At 36.5% G+C, this 17,839-nt stretch overlaps 1 non-coding gene and 1 pseudogene across 1 annotated transcript; one reads left to right on the top strand and one right to left on the bottom strand.

Annotated features, from left to right (window-relative positions):
- Positions 1–3,800: 3,800 nt before the first annotated feature.
- Positions 3,801–4,566, bottom strand: LOC116868208 (annotated as a pseudogene).
- Positions 4,567–15,425: 10,859 nt separating this feature from the next.
- LOC116868237 lies at positions 15,426–15,534 on the top strand. The gene has a single exon (XR_004382780.1). It is a non-coding gene; the product is annotated as a U6 spliceosomal RNA (small nuclear RNA).
- Positions 15,535–17,839: the final 2,305 nt, after the last annotated feature.

Genomic DNA, 17,839 nt, shown 5'->3' with positions numbered 1-17,839 from the left:
ATGGGGCTCGATCCCAGGATCCTGGGATCATGATCTAAGCTGAAGGCAATTGCTTAACCAACTGAGCCATCCAGGTGCCCCAGACAACTTTATTTTTTAAAATTAAACTTTATCAAATGATTCTAAATGATTTTTTTAATTTGATTTTTGTGTGTTGGCTTCCTGCTTTGTTTTATTTTTGTTTTTCCTTGAACAGGATTTCTCAAATAAGGTATTGTTGACATTTTAATTAAAATAATTTTTTGTTCAATAGCACTGTCTCATTTATTGGAATACATTAACATTTCTCACCTTCACTTAGTAAAAGCAAAAATAAGCAAAGGCACACTTTCAGTCATTGTGACACCCTAAATTATCCCAATACCTTTCAAATATTCCCCAATCATATGAAGCAACATGAAATTAAGAATTAGTGATGTGGAAAATATCAAATTACACTATGAACCAAATAAGCAAAACACTGTAGTACACAGAAATAGACAAATATATCCATAAAACAAAATAAGAAACATAAAATATATTTGTGTATACATAAAAATTTGCTTGTTGTAAGCATGATTTTAAAATCATTGAGGAAAAAATGGACAATCTAGAATAAGGTCAGAAACAAAACCCACTTCTAAATAAGACATGGGGTGGGGTACTAGGGTTGCTCAGTCAGGTAAGCATCTGCCTTTAGCTCAGGTCATGATCTCAGGGTCCTGGGATCAAGCCCCACATCAGGCTCCCTGCTTGGCAGGAAGTGTGCTTCTCGCTCTCCCTCTGCCTCTCCTCACCGCTTATGCTTTCTCTCTTGTTTACTGTCTCTCTCTTTCCAAAAAATAAAGTCTTAAAAAAATTAAAAATAAATAAGTAACACATGGGTCAAAGAAAATATCTCAAGACACATTTCAAAATATCTTGAACTAAATGAAAGTACAATTTATCAAAAGTTGTGAGATACAGTGAAAGCAGTAAGTAGAGGGAAATATATATTATTAAATAAATGTACTAGAAAAGAGGAGAGATCTAAGTCAATAATCTATGTTTTCAACTTAGAAACTAGATAGAGATTGGGCAGTAAAAGGATAATAAATTAGATACTATGAAAAACTCAATGCCTACACATTTTATAACCTAGATGAAGTGGATCAATTCCTTAAAAAAATATAATCTGCCAAATTCACACAAGAAGAAATATACAATCTGAATATGCCTGTATCTATTAACTAAATTGAACCAATAATTAACAATCTCTGAAAACAGAAAGTGAATTCTACCAAATATTTAAGGAATAATTTATACCAATTCTCTGAAAACTCTTTTTAGAAGACAGAAGCAGAAGGAATACAACCTAACTCATTCTATAAGACCATTATTACCCTAATATCAATACCAAACAAAGCTGTTACAAGAAAAGAAAACTAAAATCAGTATCTTTCATGAACACAGATGCTAAAATCCCCAACTAAAATATTAGCAAATTGAATTCAACAATGTACAAAAAAGCATTATGCAACATGACCAAGTGAGATTTACACCAGGTATGCAATGTTAATCCAACATTCAAAAACTAATTGATGTAATTCATCACATCAATAGGCTAAAAAGAAAGATCACATGATCATATCAAAAAAAAACAAAAACCAAAAAAAGCATTTGGCAAAATCCAGCAACCATTTGTGATAAAACTCTCAGGAAAAAGAAGATAAACTAAAAAAAAAAAAAAAAAAATTGAAAATGAAGAAATAGATGACATAGAGGACAAGATTATCTATGTAGGAAATCCAAAGAATTGACCAAACAAAACAAAACAAAACAAAAACCCTCCTGGAGCTAATAAGTGATTATAACAAGATTACAAGACATAAGGCAATGTATGGAACTCTTTCACACACAACCCCTCTCTGTTGGCTGCTTTTGCACTAGCCCCTGGGGTGTTTGAACTTCCTATGTGAGAACAGATCTCTGAGTTCTATAAATTTGAGGTAACTGACGAGTGCCAATGTGTGGGATGACTACATCTGAGGGCAGGAGTCAACAGCATAGAAAATATCTCAGTCATGAATTTTTACACAGATGTAAATTTGGGAATTTAAAGAAATTCTGAAAGGACTATTCTCATTAAGGGACCAGAGAAGTTTATAGTAGAGTCATGGATGGATTATCCCTAGTCCAAGAACTCCTGGGAACTTTGGCAGTTTACCTCAGAGACCATCTGGTTTTGTTCCTGACCTTGGGAGCATTCTAAACTGATCCCCACTTCAACAAAACCTCATTACCTCATTTCACACAGAATCTTCTGACTGTGCTGGGTCCAAGGCTAGTTCTTCTATGACTATTTCCAACTCTCAAAGGAGCACCAGAACTGCTCTGCACAGACTGAGATTTTATGGTCATGCTGAAACTCTGATGAAGAGCCAACGGCTTCATTTCATTCCTTTTTGTAAAAAAAATAAATAAATACATAAATGCTTTTTGTAAAGATTCTTCACTCTTGCAGGAAGGCAAGAGTGAAGTTTGATAGTGATTGCTGTTGATCTTACAAGTGAAGCCCACACTAGTACTAGCAATAAACCTAGGGGCATCACTTGGGCCTCTCTCCTTTCCCAGGCTGGTCCATTTTGTGTTTTTGAATCCTTTCCTTTTCAAAGCTAATATATTATCTATATCCACCCTGTATTAACAGAATAGGGAGAATGAAGTGGCTATTTTAAAATTATAGTTCGAACTTTTAAAGATTTTCTATAATGGATGATCTGATTCCTTTGCAGGTCTAATTTCAAAATGTAAACAAAAATGACTATTACAGTTCTAAAGTATTAATAATTTGGTAAATACTTTGCTTAACTTTTTTTCCTGTCTTTTTAGCAAAACAATTTGAGTAGATAATAGGTACATTGCTCTTTTCAAGAAAACGTAAGGAGAGGCCAGTTAGAACTTCTCTACTAAAATGTAAAACCATGAAAAATGTGTTTTTTTTTTGAAGATTTCATTTATTTATTTGACAGAGGGAGACATCACAAGTAGGCAGAGAGGCAGGCAAGAGTGGGGGGAAAAGCAGGCCCCCTGCTGAGCAGAGAGCCCAATGTGGGGCTTGATCCCAGGACCCTGAGACCATGACCCATGACAAAGGCTTTAACCCACTGAGCCACCCAGGCGCCCCCATGAAAAATATGTTTTAAGGTTTTCACTTTGAGTTTTTGTTTTGTTTAATTTTTGGTTTTTGAGTTTTTTGTTTTGTTTGATTTTTCATATTGTTGGTTTTTCAATAAAGAAACAAAATCACCATGCAATTTATTACCTGAATCAAAATCACAGGTGAAAGTAAACTGGCTCAGACAAACTTTAGCTTGGGAAACTTCAATTATCTGTACTCGGGGATTCAACCTGTTCCCAGAGGAGCATCTATGGGAGGTAAGTTTAATACCTGATTTCAGGTTTCTTGTTACTTTTAACTCAATGCAGAATCTAGTTACAGTAAAGATTGCAACAATGCTTTTAATTTCCTATAAGTTCATGGATTTCATCCAATATAAATTAATTGTATTTGTTTTCTCTTTAAAAAATAACAATAGGGAACAAGTAAACTTGATGCCTTTTCTGCTTACACAAGGTAATGCCCTTGTAAAATCTTCCAATTAGGCGTTTAAGGTGGTCAGCTGCAATAAACCTTTTATTTCTTCAAAATGCTGGCTTCTGCTAACAGAATTTCATGTTCCTTCTTTAGAGACAGAAACTCCTTTATGTTTCAACTGTAATTCCATTTGCCCTGAAGCAGACACAAAATTCAGTGCAACTGTTGCATAGTGTTCTTCTAGCTAGTTCCTACATCTCCATTTCATGATATTCTTTTTATTTTTTAACAATTTCACATATTCACTGGTGATGTGTCAATCAAACATCTGGAATTTCCCTCCCTTTTCAGAAAATTTTTGCACCAGATCTTTCTCATTGAAGATTCTGCACAGCTGTTTCACAGCTGTGCCGAACAGTTCCATCATGAGTAGTGCCACAGTGGGAATCCTTATTCCCAATGCCACTGGAGATGAGGTTTGCAAGGTATTCTCACTCAGTTTCCTTTTAGCAGTCAATTCCTGGGTTGCCAAAGTTTTCAATGGCAAAACCATTTCCCTTGTAAATCCTGTCTTAATATGGCTTCAGATAATCTCCAGGGACTTCCCTGACTTGGTGGAGCCTAAAAGTTTTTTAATATCCTTCACTATATCTTCATCACCTTTCTTTTGGCTCAAATTCACGTCGGTGTCATCTACTTCATTTTCTTCAGAGAAATTGTCTATTTCAATCTATCCTTTGTGCTTCACACCAGATTCTTTAATTGTACCTTTCCAGCCAAGTTTGGTGTTCCACTGACAGAAGAAAATTGGCTTTCCTTTGTGGCAGCTGCTGGAACACTTGCCTTCTAAGCTTCTTTCATTCTCTACAACAACGTCCACCAGGATCTCACAGAGCTTCCCCTTGGACTGGCTGGGAAAACCTCTTCTGTCCAGTGCCAGATATTCATGTTGGTCCAAACTCCTGCTCTTCCACAAACCAGGGTGAGTCTCCTTGGCCCCACTTGACCATGTCTCCATGGTTACCAGGCCTCTTTAAGGCTCAGCATATGATCTATCTGGGGTAATGTTCCACACATTTGAGAAGAATGTGTGTTTCATTGATTTTGGAAGGAATGTTCTGTGTATGTCTTAGGTTCATCTGGTCTAATGCTCAAAGTTTAATGTTTCCTTATTGATTTTCTGTCTGGTTATTCTACCAGTTGTTGAAAGTGGGACATCAGGGACACCTGGATGGATCAGTCCATTGAGAAGCTAACTCTTGATTTCAGCTGGGGTCATGATCACAGGATCCTGCGATCAAGTCCCATACCAGGTTCCACACTCAGCAGGGAGTCTGCTTGAAATGCTCTCTCATCTTCTCCCTCTGTGTCTCTCCCCATTCTCATTCTCTCTCTCTCTCTCTGTGTCTCTCAAATAAATAAATAAATAAATAAATAAATAAATATTAAAAAAAAAAGAAAGTGGAATATCAAAGTTCCCTACTATTATTATATTGCTGTTTATTTATCCCCAGATCTGTTGCTATTTTCTTTATATATTCAGGTGATCTGATGTTGTGTGCATAAATATTTACAAATGTTATATCCTCTTCTTGGATTTACCTCTTTATCAGTATATAATGACCTTTGTTTCTTATTACACTCTTTATCTTAAAGTTTATTTTGTCTAAGCATTGTCACCTCTGACCCCCTTTGGGTTTTCTTTTGCACGGAATATCTTTTTTCATCCCTTCTTTCAGTTTGTGTATCCATAAACCTGAAATGGGTTTCTTTTAGGCAGCATATAGTTGGGTGTTATTTTACTTATCCATTCAGCCTTTCTATGTCTTTTGATTGGAGAAACTAGTCCATTTACATTTAAAGCAATTATTGATGAATACGAACTTACTATTGTCATTTTAAAAATTATTTTGTGCCTGTTCTGTAATCCCTTTGTTCCTTTCCTTTTTTCTTGTTCTCTTCCTTTGTGATGTGTTGATTCTCTATACTCATATGCCTAGATTCCTTTCTGTTTATCTTTTGCAAATCTACCATAGCCTTTGCTTTGTAGTTACCGAGAGACTTACAGAATACAACTTTTACTTATTTTTTTTGAAATATAATTTGCAGTATAACTGACATATACTATATTAATTTCAAGTGTACAACATAGTGACTTGACAGTTATATACATTATAAAATGTTAACCACAATAGGTATAGTTATTCTTTGTCATCCAAAAGTTATGATATTATTGACTGTATTTCCTATGATTTAGTTATTTGTTTATTTTTGAGATTTTATTTATTTATTTAGAGACAGAGAGAAAGCATGCAAACAGGGGGGGAGAGGGAGAGAGAGAATCTTAAGCAGACTCTGCACTTACCATGGAGTCTGACATGGGACTCCATCCCATGACCCTGAGATCATGACCTGAGCCAAAATCAAGAGTCCAATGCTTAACAGACTATGCCACATAAGCACCCTTCCATGTCTTATTTATTTTGTAATTGGAAATTTTTACCTTTTAATCCCCTTCAACCTATTTCACCCATCCCTCTACCTACCTCTTCTCAGCAACCACTAGTTCATTCTGTGTATTTAAAGATCTTGTATTTACAATAGTCTAGTTTAAGCTGATAACAGCTTAACTTTGAATACATAATAAAGCTCCACATTTTAACTCTCCCATCCCCCAACACATATATAAAAGTTTTTGATGTTATAATTTACATCTTTTTACCTTGTGTATCCATTAACAAATTATTACAGCTATATAGTTTTTAATACTCTTGTCTTTTAATGATCAAAGTAGTGATTAATTTACTCCATCAAAATTTTAATCAGAGTCTATTTTATTTTCACAGTAAAATAATTGAGCACAATTAAATAATGTAACTCTTCAGTTTTCACCTGTATTTTTATGTAGATCATTTAAAGTTTTTATTGAGTAAATCATTTTGCAAGATTAATGAACTATGATTTCTGATCAATGTAAATTGACTGCTAAGTATAACTGCTCTGTACCCAATGATACATCTAAACATGGATTCCATAATTTGAAGCCTTTTTAAGGTATTTCTTTAACTTTTTAAAATTATTTTTCATAACTATTATTGAGAGACTTAGCTATAAAGTTAAGATACTTGGGGCACCGGGGTGACTCAGTTGGGTGAGTGTCTTCCTTCAGCTCAGGTCATGATCCCAGGGTCCTGGGATCAAGTCCCACATCGAGCTCCCCCTGCTCTGCAGGGAACCTGCTTCTCCCTCTCCCTCTGCTTGCCACTCCCCCTTCTTGGGCTCTCCCTCTCTTTCTCTGTCAAATAAACAAATAAAATCTTAAAAAAATGTTGAGATATGGAATTTACCATTGGGATTATAATGGACTGAATGTGAGATTCTGAAAAAGGTGATGTTTCATGCTAAACCACCCACAATGATGCAGGGCCCTTTCAAAAGAAACAGCTTGTATTTGCAGGGCAGTTTCCCAGGTTGGATTTGCACTCTGTGACTCAGGATTCTTGATAAAGATAACTTTCCAATGTGGGAAAGTGTAACAGAAAACATTTTTAAATAACATGTTCTAACAAATTGAGTTAACTGAATTGCATGCCTCATCTTTCTTTTTCAAATCAATTTTAGATTTAATTCTTTACAGAATCCTAGACTGTGTTTAGGTGTTTCTCAAGGACGTGCAGAGATCTTGATGAAGATCTTGGACTCCAAGGTCAAAGAGAAGTTGGCCTAAGCCCTGATAATATCATTTAAATGGTTTGTGAGTTCAGGAAAGTTACATAACCTTTTAAACCTGCATTTCCTCATGTATGTAACTGAGATAATAGTTAATAGTACCTGCCTCATAAGATTGTGGTGAGAGTTGAATAAAAAATTCCGTATAAATGTTTATCTTATGCATGATACATGGAAAAGACTGAATAAATGTTAGCTCATAAAACTATTATTTATTTGATAGTGTGACTTTCTTCAGTGGTTTCCCTAGAGATGTAGCAATTAAAATCAGACTGGACCCATATTACTAGAATTCAAAGTCAATTCCATATACCCACATCTACACAAAGCTACTGATAGAACTATATTCCAAAGTTGCAATTCAAAACAAATCTGCTTTGTTGTGTACTTGACAATGTACACATATCTATACAAATGTGTTTCCACAGTCCTACTCTCTAGATGTGTTTAGCTTCTGTAATACAGATACAAATAAACTTAGATTTTGTTGCAAGATAAATTACACAGGCAGCATGATTCAAGGCAATTGTGGTAGGTGGCTTCTGAGAAAGCTAAGCACAAGTGACCTCTATTTCATTATGGGGTTATGCTAGAGATTTTAAGAAGACTAAGTCTTGATAATATTAAACTTCTGCACTGTTCCTTTGAGTTCTCAGTTTCAAGGCAGATCCAGATGAAAATATCAAAAATGAAGTGCCCATTCTTATGTGTATACCCTGCTTGAGACCCTTGACCATACAGAGATATTTGTTCTTGAGAAAAAAAAAAAAAAAAAACTAGCTTTATTCAATATATCTTGCACGTTACATGTGTGCACTTCTAAAAAGGGAAAATGAAACCTGGTGGCAAAGCATAATTATAAATGGTAATCATTACATTTTCATCATATTTATGCAATAAATAAGTCTGTCAAAACTAGAGTTTGGGATTTGTAGTATGCTTCCCTCCTGTACTAATATAATTTATTTTGCTCCTCTGCTAATGAGCCTGGCTTTAGATAGTCATGAACATCAGTCTCAAATAAAAATTAAAAGACAGTATATTACATTTCTCCTTCTGTTCCTTCTGCATATTACATTGCTCCATAAGCTCATCGATGCTGGAATCTATCTCTCCTTCAGCACAATTTTCCTCCATGGTATGATGCCATGAATATTTATGGTACAATAAAAATAATATAATAATAGGCATTTCCTAAACTTGTGCTGTGTATATCTTCAGACAGGAGCTGGGAGGGCTATATCTGTTACCTCCCACTGGAGAAGATCTTTATGTCCTGTGAAATAGCTGGCTGTCCCAAAGATCTTCACTACCATGTGAGTTAAATGGCTTCTGTACTGAAAAATTCTGAGAGGAATTTTTTCTTCTTCCATATATATATTTTTGACTACCATCATCTCTGAAACATTGCCAGATTTTTCTTACATTGAGTAGGCTTCAATTGATATCCTTATTCATCCTTCCTATGTCAACTACTACAATTCATTCTTTTATAGCCACCTTAAATCTTTAGTCTCTAAAATTCCAGGGTCCAGAATACTCTGAGCAGACTATTATCTTGCTCAGTGAAGCGAGACTGCTTTACCCTCACTCCTCCTCCATCACCTTAACTGACTGGATTTCTTTTCATTTATAAATTTAACTCAAATTGTTTTCTTTTTTCAAATATTTGCTAAACTTTCTCATTCCAGCCTATTTCCTCAGCCTGATATCTGCTTAGCTACACATAATGCTCCTAATTCTGTGACTTTCAACATTGCCACATATCAGTCTCCCATTTATTCTCCACCGTCGTTCCTCTTATCTAGTTTATGAATATGGCTAGAATTCATTCCATTTCTTATTAATTATTACTAAAAAAAATCAGAGTTTTTTTTATCATTTCAGCTATTAAAGAAATTCTGAGGTTCACCTCAAATGAACATCCTGATATTTTTATTATAAAATTTCAGGGAGTTGTTTTAAAGCTGTAAGACACCTCAAAAACACTACTTTAACATTTGCTGTGTATGTGTGAATGTGGAAAAGAGAGAGCGAGATGGAGACAGAGACAAAGATAGAGACAGCATGCACTTTAATATATATTTTCCAGGTAAGGTTGGGAGACAATTCTTTATGGGTCTCTGACATTTCTGGATGTCTTCTGAGCAGAGGCTTGGGACTTTGTTCTGGATTCTTATTTCAAGGATGTTAGTATAGCGAGTAGCCCCAGAATCTAGAGGTAATTCTTTCCTCTGGAGCAAGAGCAGTTGTTTGTTTGGTTGGTTGTTTGGTTGTTTGTTTTGTGGTGGGGTTTTGTTTTGTTTTTGCTTTGTTGTTTCTTGGTTGTTTTTTGTTGATTTTTATTGTTATTGTCATTAATACTATTGTCTAGATATCAAAAATATCTTTCCCTTTGGGTAAAAATCAGGTGTGTTTTCTACCTATTAGAAAGGCGTTGGTTTCTCTAATTCATGTTTTCTCCCTTGTATTGTAATCCAATACATATATAGATACCATGTGAAGCTCTTCCTGTTACCCTATGGGAACTGGAACTTGAGGAACCAGCATAAACAGTGATACTTGGGCTAGAACAGTCACTGGAGATAAAGTATTTTGTTTTTTATCTAAGAGATTGATTGGCTGATTTATTGTCTTCTGTGAGCATCCATGAAACAGAGGCAGAATAATTTGTTAGATGAAATCTTGAAACTTTCCATTTCTTCTGAGAGATGGAATGATGATGGAGATGTAGCTTTCTGCAAGAGGAAAGACTGGGATCTCATTGGCCAATTAACAGAAGTAGAAGAAAGTTCATGTATGGTCAAGTAGGTAAGTAGAGTCCTCTCCTATTACCTTTTAATTAAGAGGAATTGAGGAGATGGTTTCGGGCAAAGCACTAGGACATAAATATAAAGACACCTATTTATATGGCACTCTTGGTGTTGCTAATTCTCTTGTAAGAGGTGAAATTGGGCTCCCATCTGGTGATCATCCTCAGGTTTTGTGGCTTTGCAAAATCCGGTACTAAGATTTGTCCTGGGGTTTGATGGCAGAAAGTTCTACCTGCCTTTCATTCAAAAGAGATATCCTGAGGAAGAATAGAGAGAAATTTATGACCACCGTGGGCTGAAATCAGGCAAAATATTAGAATTTTTGTTAGTTGACTTGGGAGAAGAAACCTGTGGGGTATAATGCTTGACTTTAGGCACATATAGTTGCTAAGGAAGAATGACCATAGATGGGTTGTCTTATGTCTTAGTTCCTTCTGCAGTGTAGCGGGCCAACCTTAGATCCTGTCAAGGATGACAATAAATGGCATCAGGATTTTGCAGTGAGTCCTGGCTACTATGAGGGAACTTAAAGGGAGATTTCCATGGGAAAGAAGAACTCCTTTGAGAAACCACAGATGAGGCATTGACTAGTATTGAGGCTCTGACTGCCCTGGATGAGCTGCACATGCTAATGAAAATGACCCACTAATGCATGAGAAATGGACCCAAAGAAATCTGGATAAACTTGTTTAACAAGCCATACCACCTTGGAAACTCCCTCAGGCCTTATGTAGAAACCCTGCAAGAATTTAAGAGTTGTTGTTTTGATAATGGGACTGCAGATGCCCTAGGTTAAGGTAGAATCTGTGAAGGGAAAAAAAAAAAAAAAAGGCACCACTGTGTGTGTCAAATCCAAATAAGTCAAAGGGAAGTAAATCCCACAACCTCAAACAGAAAGCAATGTGACAATAGCAGTTGAATGAAGGGTATGCCCCAAATCTAAAATATAAGGTGTCAGAATGGTCTGTCTGCTCATACAAGGCTTTGGGTGGACTGAAAACATAAAAGGTTCATGAGTTTGAGCTGCATTCCGCAACCACTCTATTCAAATTTGAAAGCAAGTGTGCCTGGTCCTCTAATTCCTCTATGCTGATTCCTCTTTATACACTGCCCTGACTTAAGCCATTTTGAGAAAGATGATTTTGAATGAGTTCTAGGTGTCCCTGACCCCAAAGAAAACCAAAGGCCATGTGCAACTATCTAAGTAAGCTGGCAGATTTGGAATAATAAACTAAAGCTTATATAATTCTGTTGAAGAAAGGTACCCAACTCACAGACCTCTTTGGTTCTGCAAGTATAGGGGTATCCAGATTCAGGTAATAAAATTTGGGCTAGGTACACATTGGAGAAGGAGAGCTAAGATATCCTCCTGATGGGCCTTTTTGGACAGATTCAATGTAATGTGATTTTTATTGATGAATGTATAGTAATGTAAATTAATGTTTTATACGCATACTGTGCTGTGAATACTTATGAAATCCAGAGTGGATTCTCCCAGTCAGGAGGAGTAATATATAGGAAATTGCTAGTAGTACATATAAATCACTTCCCAATACATCTGCCTATCTGATATTGCCTATCCTACTCAGAGTGGTACAACAGAAACATTATATAATCCAAGGAGGACAAATGAAAATCACAGCTTTGGTTAAATCTTAAAGGTAGCAAGAGTAGGTTGCAATATTAACACAACAACCCCAACCCTACTAGGTATGGCCAATGAAAAATGATAAAGTTGGGGATTTACAGTGGATTATTGCCAGTTGGATCTACTTTATCTGCTATAGTCCTATAAATGAATCCATTTCACAGACTGATGACACTAGATGTGTTGAACACTGAAAACACCTTCTTTTTTGTCCCACTGGCACCCAAGGACCGAGACCAATGTGCTTCATATACTAAGGCCTTTAATATATATTTGCAGTACTTCCCCAGTGGTACATCAGTTCCCCTGTCGTTTGCTACCAGGAGTTGAGCCAGGGTAACACTAATGCCTCTACCTTCTAATGTCTGAAGTTTTCACTAAAGAGATGACTTACACATTGGCAAGTCAGAAGCTTCCATGTCAATGGCCTTGACTGCACTGTTGTTACATTTCTATAATCAAGAGTGGTTGATAAATCTCAACGTAATTTAGAAGACTGCAGCCAAAGTCTGTCTTGGGTCTATGTAAGTTTATATCAAAACTCTCAAACCTCTAGCAGTCAAGAAAAACTACTGTCACTTTGCTATTCCCCAAAGAGAGATACAACAATTTATGGAACTCTTTGAGTATTGAAAACAAGTGGGCATTCTACTTGGAACATTATATTGGCTAGTCCACAAATAAGCATCCTTTGAATGGGATCCAGACCAAAAGTGTGTTTTGGAAGCTCTCCAGTGAGCTCTGCCTGCTCTCGAAACTACTGTCCTCTCTAAGCTGCAAGTCTTTCTGACTGATAATTTTGCTGTTTGGGTATCTGGTAGAGGGAGGCACCCTACATTCAGTGATGCTCTTAGAGGTTTTGGATTTGTTGCCTTTGTGATACAGTTACCAGGTATACACCTTTTGAAAATCAGCTATCAGCTTGCTATGTAACACTAGTCAAAACAGCATACCTCACCTTGAAGGTTCTATAACTTTTCAGTCTAATAATACCATCTGGGGTTGGGTTGACTTGGATTCAGTGACTAACAGTGGTTAACAAGGAAAGGTTCAATGATCCTCTCTTGTTAAGAAGAGATGGTGTATTAGAGAATGGTGCTGACCTGACCCCTATAGGCCCCTATAAGGCCCCTACTTTACATGAAAAGAAAAAAAAATGGTAATCATTTCTTTGGGGAAATCTTTATCTTTCTCTCCACCCATCAAAGCAAAGTTGTTGGCACAAAAAGATCCTTGATTCACAGAGGTTTCTCTAAGTGCCTAGGCTTGGTTCCCTGATATTTCCTCTAAACTGACACTTAACTGTGTCCACTGGACTGCTGCAGCTGTGCAACCACACCAGCCATGCAGAACACAACATGGACATAATTGTTCAATTCAGTAAACCAATACTCTCCTTGATGAAACTCATTTTTTGTTTACTGCCTCTTGAGCTGTTGCCAGTAGTAGTCTAGTCTATTTATTCTGCCACCTGGTAAACTAGAGCCTGGCAGATTAGAGACACCTCTCTTTAGACTACCAACTGGGGAAACAAATCATACTGCCTATTGAGCCATCTGGGCCAGTCATGGAGATGCTTACAGTGAAGAGTGAGGGCCTGTTCTTTGATGAAACGAAGTCGAATCTGTCTGCTCTACTGTCTAGACTGCCACTATTCCTGTCTAGACTTACCGCCCACCAGATATGGCAACACATCCATCACCATAGATTAAGCACAAAGTAAAAGACAATAGGTTTATAACACACATTCTACCACTGCTCACCAGACATGTGAATCTTACCATAAATGGATGTTTGTCCTGTGGTATGAGAAACCACATCACATTGAGGGTTGCACTCACCTGCTCACGGCATAGTGACTAAGCCAAACTATGGACCCCTCTCAGGAGGATCAGCAGTGCTTACAGCTCTCGACATTTTTCAGATTCCAGTGTTGCTGTTCCTTGTCTGATCAACATAGTCGAACACACCTCTGCGGCTCTTTAAACGAGTCTATGCCATGTGTTCAGCTTTGTGGAGCATGTACAGCCTAACACTAGTGCATATTTTATCTGAAAGTCACATGACAATGAGCTAATAATCAAGTGACTCAATGGACTTCCTATAATGACTACAAACATTTCGTATTGTACAACATTGGAATCACCTCAAAAATTGACCCAGAAAGGTTTCTGGCTATAATTCCCTCAACTCTTCCTCTTCTACACACTGTAGTAAATCAGTTTGACCACTAAATAAAGCTTTCTCCAGAAAAAGGTCATCTCTTTTCAGTCACTTATTGCAAAAAGGATAAAATGATTTTATATAGATATAGACATGGATCTAGACATAGGTAGATATAGATATAGATATAGATATAGATATAGATATCTACTTTGAAATTTTGGGATTCTGCGTTGATCTTAACTGAGCATGGTACCTGTTATTTTTCCCCAATATCAACTCCAGGATGGCTTGGTTTGTACAATCTCTGTTTAATTCTTATTTAACCACTTGGATTTTTTTTAGAAGAGTGGCATGGTTATATCATAAAGATAGTGACCATCTGGTCGAGTACACTGCTTGCTAAGTTCCCCTACAGTAGCCCAAACTGGCCAAAGTGAGGAAAATAACAGAGCTTTATAAGTTTAATTAAATTGCTTTTGTAACTTTTGTACCTGTATTAAAACTGGGAGTGTGAGTCAGGGGTGATTAAGAAAAGGTAAAGTTAAAGCTACTGTAATGAGACACGAGTATTTTATGGCACTGAAGGAAGAGCAACAAGCTGGAGCCTGGGAAAGGATCATGTTAGATCCTGGGAGACATAGATGGGAAAAAGACATTAATGTTTCTTTTTTCCTTTAGACCACACCTGGAGCATTCCTCAAGAAAAATCCTCTTATGTGTCTTTTCCAAACTATTAAGCACCTAAACTATCAAGCTGCCATAAGGCAGATCTGGCCACCATTTGATTGCCATTCAACTGAAAATTACCAAAAAGCTTATCAAAAGGTAAGGTCATACATAACCCCCATCCCTACACTTCCCAGTGCAATTTCTGTTTTTCCCCAGTACAATTTCTGTAAACACCTTTAGTTATTTGCTTCATCCACATTCCCACTGCTGTAGCATAGTGATTTCCTGGATTGGATGAAGGTTACCTTGTTGATGGCGTGGACCAGACAGACTGGACTACTGTCCTTAAATACTACCTTCAAAAACAATGAGTAGACTCAATTATTCAACTGAACTGAAACCTATGACCTACCAGATGGTTAGGAGACAACAAAGGAAAAATATCAACTTGTGCTTCCAGGTGACATAGATTCCACTCCAGGAGCTTCTATAATTGCAAATAGTTCTTTTTTGGGGGATGCTAAGTATACTCTTGGGATTATAGGTCTTGGGTGGAAGCCAAGTATTAGCTCATTTCTCTCCACCCCTGAGATGATGATTATCCTCTTAGGAGCAATCCTAAGAGATCTCCAAGATTTTAAGGAAACACTCCCAGTAGATAATGTAGCCCTTGAATCACTATTCTGTGTCTCCAAAATGAACTACACTTAGTTGTTTGGGGAATGTTCCCAGAGGGGTAGCTGATTTGCTACTTAACACCAACTTCATAGTCAGTTTTCCCTACAATATGAGTCATTATGGGGAAAATAAGAATTAGAAAATTCTATTAGAAAAAGAGATACAAGCGCTTGCTTCGTCAGCACATACACTAAAATTGGAATAATACAGAGAAGATTGGTGTGGCCTCTGTGCAAAAGATGACACAAATTCATGAAGAAAAGGTGATATTGTCTTTGATATTAGTTGAGGTGATCAAAGATACCACCTCAGTCCTAGAATGCATTCAGGTTAGCCTTAACTCAGTGGCCAGGGTTGCTATAGATGATATTGGCTATAGATTTTCTACTTGCAGGGCAAGGTAGAATCTGTGTGATCTCTAATATATCCAGTTGTTTCTGGATTAATGTCTTGAGCCAAGTGGAAAGGTCAGTGTGGAAACTTAAGGAGAAATACACTTGGATTTCTAAGGTGGATCCAGATGGTTGAAATTTACCTAGCTGATTGGGTCTAGGACACTTGGTGTTATTACTGAATATTGCCTCATCCTGATGCTCAGAGTCCTGTTGATAGTAACCTTAATTAAATGTAGTAGGAGACAAATTTAACAGATTTAGTCCTAATCTCTATGAGTCATATTGATCAATGTGCCTGACAGAGTATTGTACTCATAGGAAATTTTTCCAGAAGTCAAAACAGTGTTGCATCAAGGAATGAATATAGTTAGAAGACAATTCTGCATGGATCTTACTATTCAGATATTGTCTCTTTGGGGCAAAGATTAGTCAGGTTTACTGTCCATTATAAAAGATTCATTTTTCCTACAGTTGGAATTCTACTCTTATAATTCAAATCATGATGTGTGAGCAGGCACTTGCCCCACTTGTGGGACACCAGCATAAAACGCTGATACTCTGATGACTACTATTGCTATAAGTAGTAAACTTTTTGTTTCTGATTCAGGAGTCTCATGTATTCCCCCAGCACCCACAAAACTATAGCAAGCTGACTTGACACATTAGTAGGGTAAAGTCTCAGATCTTACTGAGTTCTTGACATCTCTATTACTAATGCATACTAATTATGATTTCAGTTATATTAAGGAGAGTAGACTTTAGTCTATAGAACTTATAACTAACATTTTCATAGGATACTAGACTTTAAAATAATTAAGTGACTAAATTAATGTGGTTTTATATATAAGGTTATTCGGTATGTCCTGAGAGGAACTCAGGGGATTGGTTTTAATATTTTGGAGAAACTGATAAAAAATATAAAAAATGCCCAATGACATAAATTGTGCTTGGATGTTTGCAGATAGTTTGAATTCTTGATTTTTTTTTCCTTTTTTTAAAAGAAGTCCCACACCTAGTATGGAACTCAACACAGGGCTTGAGCTCACAATCCTGAGATCAAGATTGGAGCTGAGATCAAGAGTCAGACACCCAACCAACTGTGCCACCCCTGTGGCCCAGAAGTTTATGGATTTTTAACTGAGAATCCTTGCTATAGGAGAACCTACTCCTCTGAAGTAAAGGATGAGTATGCTTCTCCTAGGTCAAGCTTCTGGCACCTCCTCATAACAACTGAAATAGATTATGGTATCTTCTTATTGAGTTCTAAGAAATGCAACATATTCATAGTCAGAACCCTAAAATGTTTGAAGATCTATTGCTGGGTAGATGGGTATATTAATATATTATAAATCTCAATCATATGACTCAGATAAATTCCAAGAAATAGAAAAGCATTACCTATTTGGAATGAGTTACATATACAATTCCTCTAGCATGAGTTGTTTAATGAAACATAGCAAAGAATGGTTGGTCAAACCTTAAGGAAATATCCTTCTATAATGTCTTATTCTTACAGCAAAATGGATCAACACTTGTAATGCTAAAGTTCCCTTCAGAAATGTGTGGAAGAAAGTTGTACTTGGGAAAATATTCAACATTTTCTTCTTTGCTGGTATTAGAATAAGGTATTGAGGGTAGGGAAAGGTTACTAGCTTGCTATTACTCAATCCCTGCTGAGCACAGTAGAACATAAAATAGGAATAAAGAAAGGAAGTCAGCTCTCTAATCCCAGCTGCAGGCTGATGAATCAGTTAGTGATTAATTGTTGTTACTAGTAACTGAAATAATCATATTTCAGAGGTAGGGGGAAGCATTTGGTCTCTAAAATGCTTTTTTCCTCAAAATGTAACTGCTGCAATATTACTGGATGTCTTAAAAGGATATATAAGGTTCTTAATGTAAAACTAAAAGGAATTATGATTCCCAAGATTGACCCAACATCTGGCATTAGGTTTTGAAAACCCTCTGACTGTCAAAAGCAGTGGTCTTTTTGCATCAGCCCTCTTATTTTCTTATACACATTTCTTTCAAGTTAGCTTTATAGAGAAGACAGCATAATGTAGAATGCAAAACAACAACAAACTAATATACATTACCTTAATGTCAGTAAATCCAGTGAGTTCACATTTACTCCTTCCCCTCAAAATAGTGCTTATATTTTTAAAGTAATATTAATGTGTTAATC

This window comes from Lontra canadensis, unplaced genomic scaffold (genome assembly GCF_010015895.1).
Source record: "Lontra canadensis isolate GAN:19392208 unplaced genomic scaffold, GSC_riverotter_1.0 scaffold14, whole genome shotgun sequence".
Lineage (NCBI taxonomy): Eukaryota > Metazoa > Chordata > Mammalia > Carnivora > Mustelidae > Lontra > Lontra canadensis.
The sequence above is the reverse complement of the archived record's forward strand: the minus strand, read 5'-3'. Positions and strand labels throughout refer to the sequence as shown.